The following is a 12181-nucleotide window of genomic DNA, read 5'->3' as shown; positions in this document are numbered from 1 at the left end:
CGGACAAAAAGAAAGAGGGAAGAAAGGAAGGAAGGAAGGACAGATGGAAGAAACGGAGGAAGGAAGGAAGAAAGGAAAGAAAGAAGGACAGATGGAAGAAACGGAGGAAGGAAGGAAGAAAGGTAGGAAGGACAGAAAGAAGGAAGGTAGGAAGGACAAATGGAAGAAATGGAGGAAGGAAGGAAGGAAGGAAAGAAGGAAGGACAGATGGAAGAAACGGAGGAAGGAAGGAAGAAAGGTAGGAAGGACAGAAAGAAGGAAGGTAGGAAGGACAAATGGAAGAAATGGAGGAAGGAAGGAAGGAAGGAAAGAAGGAAGGACAGATGGAAGAAACGGAGGAAGGAAGGAAGAAAGGTAGGAAGGACAGAAAGAAGGAAGGTAGGAAGGACAAATGGAAGAAATGGAGGAAGGAAGGAAGGAAAGAAGGAAGGACAGATGGAAGAAACGGAGGAAGGAAGGAAGAAAGGTAGGAAGGACAGAAAGAAGGAAGGTAGGAAGGACAAATGGAAGAAATGGAGGAAGGAAGGAAGAAAGGAAAGAAGGAAGGACAGATGGAAGAAACGGAGGAAGGAAGGAAGAAAGGTAGGAAGGACAGAAAGAAGGAAAGAAGGAACGACAGATGGAAGAAAGGAAGGAAGGAAAAGAACACAGGAAGGAAAGTGGGCCGGATTGTACCCCTCGGTGGGCCGGTTCTGGCCCACGGGCTGCACGTTTGACACCCCTGGTTTAGATGGAAGAGAGAGATGTTTACTGACTAAAATACCAAATAATGCTGCAGAGGTTTCCCAGCAGCCTTTACATTACTTAGACCTGTTCTTCTACATACTAGGGATTAGTAGGAGCTGATGATGAAGTAATGTCTTCATCTGGCGACAATGGGTTTATTTTACTGTAGGTCTATAACACAATTAATTCACCAGTGTATAAAACCTCAATTCAACTCAACTTTATTTATAAAGCACTTTAAAACAACCACAGCTGAAACACAGTGCTGTACATAAATACATAAAAACAACACAGGAACATAAAACAATTAACAGGAAATAAATACTAAAATAATTGTTTATTGGTTTTAAAACAAATTAAAAACAATAAAACAATAATTAAAATAAACCATAAAACCATAAAACAGTAAAACAGGAGCAGAGTCTCATGCACGGTTGAAAGCCAAGGAATGAAAATGGGTTTTAAGACGAGTTTTAAAAACAGACAGTGAGGAGGCTTGTCTAATATTTAAAGGAAGCTCGTTCCATAATTTAGGAGCAGCTACAGAAAATGCTCTATCCCCACCATTGATTTCCTTCCCTTTACACCAACAATAATAAAGTCACAACGTCTTCAAATGAGTAGCCTACTTCCTGATTAGCAGTGGTGTAGCTTGCTAAAATTAGAAAATTAGTTAAAAAAGTTAAGCAGAATGAGGTATAAAGTCCAGCAAACCCAAAATGTAATGATCATGTGTGAGGACGCAGGGTTGCAGAAGGTTGGAGATGGTTCAACTTAATTAACTAAATCAGAAAAAAAATCAACTGGTTACTTTCTATTAGCTGAAGGACTTTAAACTCAATTTGTCCAGAAGCTGTGTACAAAACTATTTATCTCCTTCCCTTTACACCAACAATAATAAAGTCCCAACGTCTTCAAATGAGTACTTCCTGATCCTGATTAGCAGTGCTGTAGCTTGTTGTTATTGCTAAAATTAGTCAAATTTCTATAGTAGGTCAAACTACACACATTATTAAACTTAAACAAGTTTCAACCATAACGTTTTTGTACCTGGTCCACTTTTGTCTGAGGATCGGCCGCCTATCATCTCATTTTTACACTGGTTTGGTTTTTACACTGTAATGTTCTTTTGCTGCCACTAGATGGCGCAAAACAGCATGTACGAGTGAGGACAACAGGTCAAAGTTAAGCAGAATGAGGTATAAAGTCCAGCAAACCTAAAATATAATGATCATGTGTGAGGACGCAGGGTTGCAGAAGGTTAAGTCATTACTAGCAAAGACATAATGTTTAAATGGTTCAACTTAATTAACATTAAAAAGCAGCTGGTTACTTTCTACTAGCTGAAGGGCTTTAAACTTCCTGTCATCCTCCCGGGTCAAATTGACCCCGTCTGTTTTGACTGTTTCTTCTTTCCTTCTCTTCTATCTTTCCTCCCTCCTTTCCTTCCTTCGGTCTGTCCTTCCTCCCTCCCTACCTCCTTCTTTCCTTCTCTTCCATCCTTCCTTACTTCCTTCCTTCGGTCTGTCCTTCCTTCCTCCCTCCTTTCCTTCCTTCCTTACTTCCATCTGTCTGTCTTCCTTCCTCCCTCCCTCCTTCTTTCCTTCTCTTCCATCCTTCCTCCCTCCTTTCCTTCCTTCCATTTGTCCTTCCTTCCTCCCTCCTTCCTTCCTTCCTTTCTCCCTCCTTTCCTTCCTTCCTTATTTCCTTCCGTCTATCTTCCTTCCTCCCTCCCTCCTTCTTTCCTTCTCTTCCATCCTTCCTCCCTCCTTTCCTTCCTTCCTTACTTCCTTCCGTCTGTCTGTCCTTCCTTCCTCCCTCCCTCCTTCTCTTCCATCCTTCCTCCCTCCTTTCCTTCCTTCCTTACTTCCTTCCGTCTGTCTGTCCTTCCTTCCTCCCTCCCTCCTTCTTTCCTTCTCTTCCATCCTTCCTCTCTCCTTTCCTTCCTCTTTTCCTTTCTCCCTCCCTCCTTATCTCTTTCTTTGCTTCTTTCCTCCCTTCCTTCCTCCTCTCTTTCTTTCCTCCCCCCTACCTCCATCCCTTCCTTCTTTCCTCTGTCCTTCTTTCCTTCTTCCTTTCCTTCCTTTTCCTTTCATTCTGTGTTTCTCTTCATGGGCCTGAGCAGCTACAACTCAATCTAGGTGCCTTTAAATCATCATGTAATTGCCGTGCACATGACCTCATCACCTCACCTAATGCTTATATCAAAGTTGCTGTCAACATTATTGATTGTATATTATAAACCAAGTCTGTAATTTATCGTCACTACATTGATTTTCTTCCTCATTCGACCCTCTACCAACCCAACACCCATTTAGTTCCACACACAGCCTAATCCTGTATTTTAAAAAAGCTGAATGATCCACTGAGGCTCCTTTTTTTTCCCCCCAAAACCATAACGTCTATATTTAGGCTTTTCAGAGCTGAAATTAATTGGATACACTCAAACAAATGGCTATTTAAATTTCCTTGTACACCAGAGCAGAGCCGGGCGTTAGTCCAGACTGTGGAGCTAACCATCCTGTTATGATATATGATGCAGAACCACACCGTATAAACTCAACACCGCCAATTAACATTTACCCAGCGCTGCATGTCCAATACTCACCACCATTCACTCAGTTAACCCTTTATAGGACACTCATTGAAAGGAAGGGAGGAAGGAAGGGAGGAAGGAAGGGAGGAAGGAAGGATGGAAGGAAGGAAGGAAGGAAGGAAGGGGGGAGGAAAGAAAGAGAGAAGGAGGAAGGGAGGAAGGGAAGAAAGAAGGAAGGAAGGAAGAAGAAAGGGGGATGGAGGAAGGAAAGAAGGAAGGGAGGAGAGAAGGAAGGAGGGAGGGAGGAAGAACAGATGGAAGGAAGGAAAGGAAGGAAGGAAGGACGGAGGAAGGAAAGAAGGAAGGGAGGAGAGAAGGAGGGAGGGAGGAAGGACAGATGGAAGGAAGGAAAGGAAGGAAGGACAGATGGAAGGAAGGAAAGGAAGGAAGGACGGAGGATGGAGTAAATAAGGAACGAGGGAGGGAGAAAGGAAAAGAGGAAGGGAAGAAAGAAGGCAGGGAGGAAGGAAAGGAAGGAAGGAAGGAAGGAAGGAAGGAAGGGAGGAAGGAGGGAAGGAAGGAAGGGAAGGAAGGAGGGAGAAAGGAAAGGAAGGAAGGACGGAGGAAAGAAGGAAGGAAGGAAGGTGGGGGGAGGAAAGAAAGAGAGAAGGAGGGAGGGAGGAAGGGAAGAAAGAAGGAAGGAAGGAAGAAGAAAGGGGGATGGAGGAAGGAAAGAAGGAAGGGAGGAGAGAAGGAAGGAGGGAGGGAGGAAGAACAGATGGAAGTAAGGAAAGGAAGGAAGGACAGATGGAAGGAAGGAAAGGAAGGAAGGACGGAGGATGGAGTAAATAAGGAACGAGGGAGGGAGAAAGGAAAAGAGGAAGGGAAGAAAGAAGGCAGGGAGGAAGGAAAGGAAGGAAGGAAGGAAGGAAGGAAGGAGGGAAGGAAGGGAGGAGAGAAGGAGGGAGGGAGGGAGGAAGAACAGATGGAAGGAAGGAAAGGAAGGAAGGAAGGACGGATGAAGGAAAGGAGGAAGGGAGGAGAGAAGGACAGATGGAAGGAAGGAAAGGAAGGAAGGACAGATGGAAGGAAGGAAGGAAGGAAGGAAGGAAGGAGGGAGGAAGGAAAGGAAGGAAGGACGGAGGAAAGAAGGAATGAAGGAAGGTAGGGGGGAGGAAAGAAAGAGAGAAGGAGGGAGGGAGGAAGGGAAGAAAGAAGGAAGGAAGGAAGAAGAAAGGGGGATGGAGGAAGGAAAGAAGGAAGGGAGGAGAGAAGGAAGGAGGGAGGGAGGAAGAACAGATGGAAGTAAGGAAAGGAAGGAAGGAAGGACGGAGGAAGGAAAGAAGGAAGGGAGGAGAGAAGGAGAGAGGGAGGAAGGACAGATGGAAGGAAGGAAGGAAGGAAAGGAAGACGGACGGAGGAAATAAGGAACGAGGGAGGGAGAAAGGAAAAGAGGAAGGGAAGAAAGAAGGCAGGGAGGAAGGAAAGGAAGGAAGGAAGGAAGGGAGGAAGGAGGGAAGGAAGGAAGGAAGGGAAGGAAGGAGGGAGGAAGGAAAGGAAGAAGGACGGAGGAAAGAAGGAAGGAAGGAAGGTAGGGGGAAGGAGGGAGGGAGGAAGAACAGATGGAAGTAAGGAAAGGAAGGAAGGAAGGAAAGAAGGAAGGACGGAGGAAATAAGGAACGAGGGAGGGAGAAAGGAAAAGGGGAAGGGAAGAAAGAAGGCAGGGAGGAAGGAAAGGAAGGAAGGAAGGAAGGGAGGAAGGAGGGAAGGAAGGAAGGAAGGGAAGGAAGAGGGAGGAAGGAAAGGAAGGAAGGACGGAGAAAGAAGGAAGGAAGGAAGGTAGGGGGAAGGAGGGAGGGAGGAAGAACAGATGGAAGTAAGGAAAGGAAGGAAGGAAGGAAAGAAGGAAGGACGGAGGAAATAAGGAACGAGGGAGGGAGAAAGGAAAAGGGGAAGGGAAGAAAGAAGGCAGGGAGGAAGGAAAGGAAGGAAGGAAGGAAGGAAGGAGGAAAGAAGGAAGGAAGGGTTAAAGAGGCTATTCTCTTCTTTTTCAGCTTATTCATGAGGCACCATGGTCCTATAGTTAAAGGGCACTTATCCAGGTCTTTATTCATATTATGAGGCTCTAATTGGATATCTATGCATAATTTACAGTTTAAAAATCTCCTCGTTTATCATATAGTGGCCCTTTACGCAGCCCGCTCAGTTCAGCCAATGTCTATAAAAAGCTCCTGTCCCCTTTAAGCGATGAGCTCCATTTTGATTGGTCAGCTGACAATCTATAAATAGTGGCTGAATTTCACAACTTTGTTTCACTCTTTACTCTAAAATACATTTGTACGGGTTCGTTCCAAAATCCGATCTGAAATATGAGTGTGGACGACAGAAACAACAGATGAAAACCTTAGCAACCACCATAGCAACCAAGACCACGGAGCAGGATGGCTGTTTTTGGGCAAATGAAGTGTTTCTACATATGTTAACTTAGAGTTTTATAGCTTTGACGATGTTTAGTATCGCTATCAATTGTCATAAACAGTATATGAATGAATAAAAAGTAAATAAAAAGTGTAATAATACTATTGTTTCTATTAACCAATACTGTAAGATCTGATATTCATACGTCCGAAATATGAGAGTGGACGACACAAACAACAGATGAAAAGCCTTAGCAACCACCATAGCAACCAAGACCACAGAGCAGGACGTTTGTTTATGGGCATGTGCAAGAACTGTGGCAAATGAAATGTTTCTACACATGTTAACTTCGAGTTTTGGAGCTTTGACAATGTTTAGTATCGATATCCAAACGTCATAACAGTATATTAATTAATTAAGTGTTTTGCTTCAAGTGACTTCAGACTTTTTCAGTTTTTAACAGAGACTACAATCTTTCTCTAACCTTAACTATTTGCTGTCAGACTCGAAACATAACTATAAAAAGTTTAATAATACTATTGTTTCTATTAGCCAATACTGTAAGATCTGATATGTGTTCGATCCGAAATCTGATCTGAAATATGAGAGTGGACGACACAAACAACAGATGAAAAGCCTTAGCAACCACCATAGCAACCGAGACCACCGGAGCAGGACGGCTGTTTTATGGGCAAATGAAGTGTTTCTACATATGTTAACTTTAACCCTCCTGTTGTCCTCAGGTCAAGGAAGGACAGGAGGAAGGAAGGAAGGAAGGAAGGAAGGAAGGAAGGAAAGGAGTACGGATGAAAAGAGGGAGGAATTTAGGAGAGAAGGAAGGGAGGAAGGAAAGGAGGAAGGATGTAAGGAAGGAAAGGAATAAGGATGAAAAGAGGGAGGAATTTAGGAGGAGAAGGAAGGGAGGAAGGAAATGAGGAAGGAAGGCAGGAAGGAAAGAAAGGAGGAGGGAGGGAGGGAGGGAGGGAGGAAGGAAGGAAGGAAAGAAGTAAGGATGAAAAGAGGGAGGAAATTAGGAGAGAAGGAAGGGAGGAAGGAAAGGAGGAAGGAAGGAAGGCAGGAAGGAAAGAAAGGAGGAAGGAAGGAAGTAAGGAGGGAAGGAAGGAAGGAAGGAGGGAGGAAGGAAGGAAGGAAGGAAGGAAGGAAGGAAGGAAGGAAGGAAGGAAGGCAGGAAGGAAGGAAAGAAAGGAGGAGGGGGAAGAAGGAAGGAAAAATTAAAGAAAGAGGGAAGAAGGAACAGTCAAAAGAGATGGGGTCAATTTGACCCGGGAAGACGACAGGAAGGTTAAGAACATCTCACATTTTATCTTTTTGTAGTTTCCACATGTTTCCACTAAACCTCGCTCTAAATGAACTTTAGCCTCTTCATCTTCTTTCCGTAAGCGTCCGGCTCCTGATCGTACTTCCTGAATCATTCATGGCCTCGTTGCGTTGCCATTAGCCAGCGATGACATCTGTGAGGAGTTCCTGAAGTGCTGCACAATCACAGCAGCATTAATATTTCACAGCCAAACTGCCTCAGAGAGTTTTACATGATTCACCTGAAAGGAAACGATAGTTGAGACTTAACGGACGTCTCATCATTGACTTCAGAGCCGCTGCGTCGACTCGAGTCGGTTTTATTTATCGAGATCTAAATTACAACAGAAGTTATCTCAGACTGTACTCTTCATGTGTGAATTCCTGTCGTCCTCGTCTGTTTTGACTGTTCCTTCTTTCTTTTCTCCCTCCCTCCCTCCCTTCATTCCTTTCCTCCTTCCTTTCCTACCTCCCTCCTTCCTTCCTTCTTTCCCTTTCTCCCTCCCTCCATTCCTTCCTCCTACCTTCCTTCCTCCCCCTCATACCTTCCTCCCTCCCTTCGTTTCCTCCTTCCTTCCGTCCTTCCCCTTCTCTCCTTTCCTTCCCGCCCTCCTTCCTTCCTTCTTCCTTTCCTCCCTTCTCTCCTTCTTCCTTCCCTTCCTTCTTTCCCGCACTCCTTAGTTCTTTCCTCCCTCCCTTCGTTCCTTTCCTCCCTCCCTCCTTCCCCCCTTCCTTCCTTCCTCTCTCCTTTCCTTCCTTCCCTCCTTCCTCCTTCCTACCTTCCCTCTTTACCTTCCCGCCCTCCTTCCTTTCTTCCTTTCCTTCCTTCCATCCTTCCTCCCTCCCTCCTTTCCTTCCTTCTCCCTCCCTTCCTAGACTCGAGGACAACAGGAGGGTTAAACTTCCTTCCATTCTGCCTCTTTAGCATATTTTCCTGTCCCCTTAAACCAAATCAGAGCATTTGTCCCTCAAAGTTATCCAGAGGACACAGATAATCCTGGAGCAGGCGGGGGAGGTCGATGTTAACTCGATATGATCCAATAGATACTGATCTGACACACATCTGGCTTCCTATCCGCCTTCAAATAGTTTGTTCAATAAATGCAAACAGAGCGATGTCGATGCACATTAGACCTGACACATCAAGAGGAAGACGGGTGGAAACAAAAGGGTTAAATATGAGAATCATCAATGAGTTCACACAGCTTTGATTCAAACCTTCCTTCTCAGCTGTAATCTTTATTTTTCAGTTTACGCTTCATAGCTATAAACAACTATAAATGGATCATGGACAGTGCAACATAAACCAGAGCTCGTCTGGTCAACATGTTCTTTTATGATTCGAGGAAACCACACAGCAAAGAGGGCTTTCCTCTCCAGTCAGTGGAGCCCTGGTTCACATTAAAGTCTGTTTTAGTAAGAATAAATATGTGTTCTGAGTTTGACATACCACAGAAAAGTGTGTTGTTAACCACCCTGCCAAATTTGAATGATTAAAAAAATCGCCAAATATATGAAATTAGGCTTCAAAGTTGTTGTAAAAATCAGCCTCTTTCTCTGCTGCCAAACGCTGTGGGCGTGGCCACAGAATCCGCTGAAGCCCCGCCCCCTACCAAGTGTCACCTGTCAATCAAAGTCACCACCTCTACCAGAAACATGGACGCTACGCCTGAGAGCTTTCTGCTGCTAGCTCGGCCGCTAACTCAGCTACTAGCTCGGCGGCTAACTCGGCGGCTAGCTCGGTTGCTAGCTTGGCGGCTAACTCAGCTAACTGGCTAACTGTAGACTGTAGTAGTAGTAGTGTGTGCTGAATGTATTTCTACCTCTACAGCAGCAGGGGCGGGTTTATGCTTATCACTAAATCCTGAACACAGAAACCTTGAAACACAGTTTGTGAAGCCTAGCTCCACAATTCAAATCTAAATGGTTGAAATGCTTTTTTACACCTTTTTTAGAAATACATTCATGACCTATTTAATGTGTTTAGAAGAAAATGTCTGAATTCACTTTACACAGTCTTTAAAGTCCAATCAAATCCTTCTTTTATGACTCAGGTCACACAAGTTTCAAGTCCAAATCTGCAGCTCTCATCACATCCAACTCAAGAAGAAGCTTTGAGCCATGTAAGTTATTCTATGTTTACTTGTTATCAATGAATCTCATGCAAAGAAAGACGACTGATAAGATCTCGGGTCACAGAGTGTGTCAGACGGTACAGATTGTGAGATGTGATACTGTGAGATAAGTATGTGTTGAATCACAGTGAAATGTAAAAAATTAAACAAAAGCAGAGACACTTCATCGGCTTGCATCATCACATCTGAAGCAGAGAGAAAGCAAAACTCATTTTTCATGCTGCTGCTGCTCTTTGACATTTTCATCTTTGACAGAATCCCATAAAGTTTATGTGTCCTGTCCAGCTATGTTTTATTCCCATTATTATTATCAGCGTTAACGTGTTAATCGCGATTAGATTAATGTAATCCATAACGCTGTTAATTTTTTTTCATCGCATTTTAATGTTGCAAGCCTTTTTGTCCCTTCTACTCCCCCGTAGACGGCTCCTCTAGCTGTAGCGCTATGCTTTGAAGTGGCCTCCTGCAGTAAACCTACCGCGCTGATGGAAAGTAAGAGAGCTACTGGACTTTTGAACGGCTTGTTTAACTTTAAAACACTTCCAGACGCTTCAGTTGACAAGTCAAAAGTAAAATGCAACCTGTGTCAAACGGAGTTAAACTACCACCGGAGTACGTGGAGTTTGAGTTAGCACCTCCACGCTAAACACCCAGGTTAAGCCAAGCCAGCCTCAGCTCACCAAAGGACCATTTTGGAGTGTGGGATGTCGCAGCAGAGCCGTGATTGATTCCCAGTTAAGACTCTCTGGTAAGAAATGCCTTTACATTATGGGCTTAAAACTGCCTTCAAATGGAAAATAACAGGATTTTAAACATGCAATTCAAAACGCGATTAATCGTGATTAACTATGGAAATTCTGCGATTAATCTCGATTAAAAAAAATAATCGTTTGACAGCCCTAATTACATAGTCATGTATTGCTTGACTGCAGCTCTGTGTTGCATTTTGCCAAAGACAAAATTTCCCTCTGGACATTGAAGTTTACGTTAATTTCATTAAAGAAGGAAGGAAGGAAGGAAGGAAGGACAGATGGAAGTAAGGAAGGAGTGAAAGACAGATAGAAGGAAGAAAGAAAGAAAGAAAGAAAGACAGATGGGGAAAGTGGGCCGGACTGGACTTCTCAGTGGGCTGTTTCTGGCCCGCGGGCCGCATGTTTGACAGCGGCGGATGAATCCACGTTTGGAGCTCTGGTGAGTATCTGGCAGCAGGATGGTGTGTTTGGGACAGAGCCAAAACAAACTACAGCGTGTGTGTGTGTGTGTCTGTGTGTGTGTGTGTGTGTGTGTGAGTGTGTGTGTGTGTGTTCGTGGTGATGAAGGACTGTGTCACGCAGTGCAGCGGTGCGGCTCGATGACATGACTTTAATAGGTTTTTAGACGTGAACAGAAGTCTAACGTACAAATTAACAAGATCTATTGTATCAGGCTCCGTATCTGGGTCAGGATGAATAAGAGTTGGCATCAGGTTTGTTAAAATGTACATTTAGTATTTTTGTTGGTTTTATATCATTTAAATGACATTTGCACCATTTTTTACCAAAAGTAAGACTGAATGCTCCTGAAAATGTCAAATGGTGTAACCACAAAAGAATGATAGATATTAAATATTTTATCCATCAAGAAAGAAAGAAAGAAAGAACGACAGAAAGAAAGAAAGACATTTTTGACATAATCCTCTAATATATTCTCCTTCCTTCCTTCCTTCCTTCCTTCCTTCCTCACTCCCTCCCTTCCTCACTCCCTCCCTTCCTTCCTTCCTCACTCCCTTCCTTCCTTCCTCCCTACCTTCCCTTCTTTCCTCCCTCCCTTCCTTCATTCCTTGTGTCATTCCTCCCTCCCTCCCTTCCTTCCTTCCTTCCTTCCTCACACCCTTCCTTCCTTCCTTCCTTCCTCAATCCCTCCCTTCCTCTCTTCCTTCCTTCCTACCTTCCTTCCACAAAAGAATGATGAATATTAAAGATTTTATCCACCTAGGAAGGAAGGAAGGAAGGATGGAAGGGAGGAAGGAAGGAAGGGAGGAAGGGGAGGAGGAGGGAGGAAGGATGGAAGGATGAAGGAAGAAGGAAGGATGGAAGGGAGGAAGGAAGGAAGGAAAGGAGGGGGGGGAGAAAAGAAGGAAGGAAGGAAGGAAGGAGGAAAGAAAGGACGGAAGGAGGGAAGGAAGGAAAGAGGACAGAAGGAAGGAAGAAAGGGGGATGGAGGAAGGAAAGAAGGAAGGGAGGAAAGAGAGAAGGAGGGAGGGAGGACAGATGGAAGGAAGGAAGGAGTGAAAGACAGATGGAAGGAAGAGAAGTAACAGTCAAAACAGACGGGGTCAATTTGACTCCTTTTCTTTTTCTTTCCTCCACCCTACCTTCCTCCCTTCCTTCTTGTTTCCTCTGTCCTTCTTTCCTTCCTCCCTTCCTCTTTTCCTTTTTCTCTCCCTCCCTCCTACCTTTCTTCCTTCTTTCCTTTCCTCCCTTCCATCCTTCATCCCCCTTTCTTCCTTCCTTCTGTCCGTCCTTCTTTCCTTCCCTCTCTCCCTCTCTCCCTCCCTCCCTCTCTCCCTCCTTCCTTCCTTCCTTCCTTCCTTCCTTCCTTCCATTGACCCAGATTCACATTAACTCGGAGCCTCAGCAGCATCTATTATAATTATTATTATAATAATGAGTAAAAACAGACTTCCTCAGTAGATGAGTGTGACTGAGCTGCTGGATGCTTGGACTGTGACGCTCCATTAGCACACACACACACACACACACACACACACACACACACACACACACACACACACACACACACACACACACACACACACACACACACACACACACACACACACACACACACACCATTAGCTGCTCGCTCAACTAACAAATGAAACATGGAATCCAATCTGTATTGCGATTGGCTATCGGGGGAGCCGCCTCGACCTGGAGACCATATTCACTCTCAGCCTCCTTACTCCTTTCCTTCCTTCCTTCCTTCCTTCCTTCCTTCCACACACACACACACACACACGCACACCTCGACCTGGAGACCATATTCACTCTCAGCCTCCTTACTCCTT

Source organism: Scomber japonicus, chromosome 12, assembly GCF_027409825.1.
Source record: "Scomber japonicus isolate fScoJap1 chromosome 12, fScoJap1.pri, whole genome shotgun sequence".
In the NCBI taxonomy this organism is placed as follows: Eukaryota; Metazoa; Chordata; class Actinopteri; order Scombriformes; family Scombridae; genus Scomber; species Scomber japonicus.
This window is presented reverse-complemented; position numbering follows the sequence as displayed.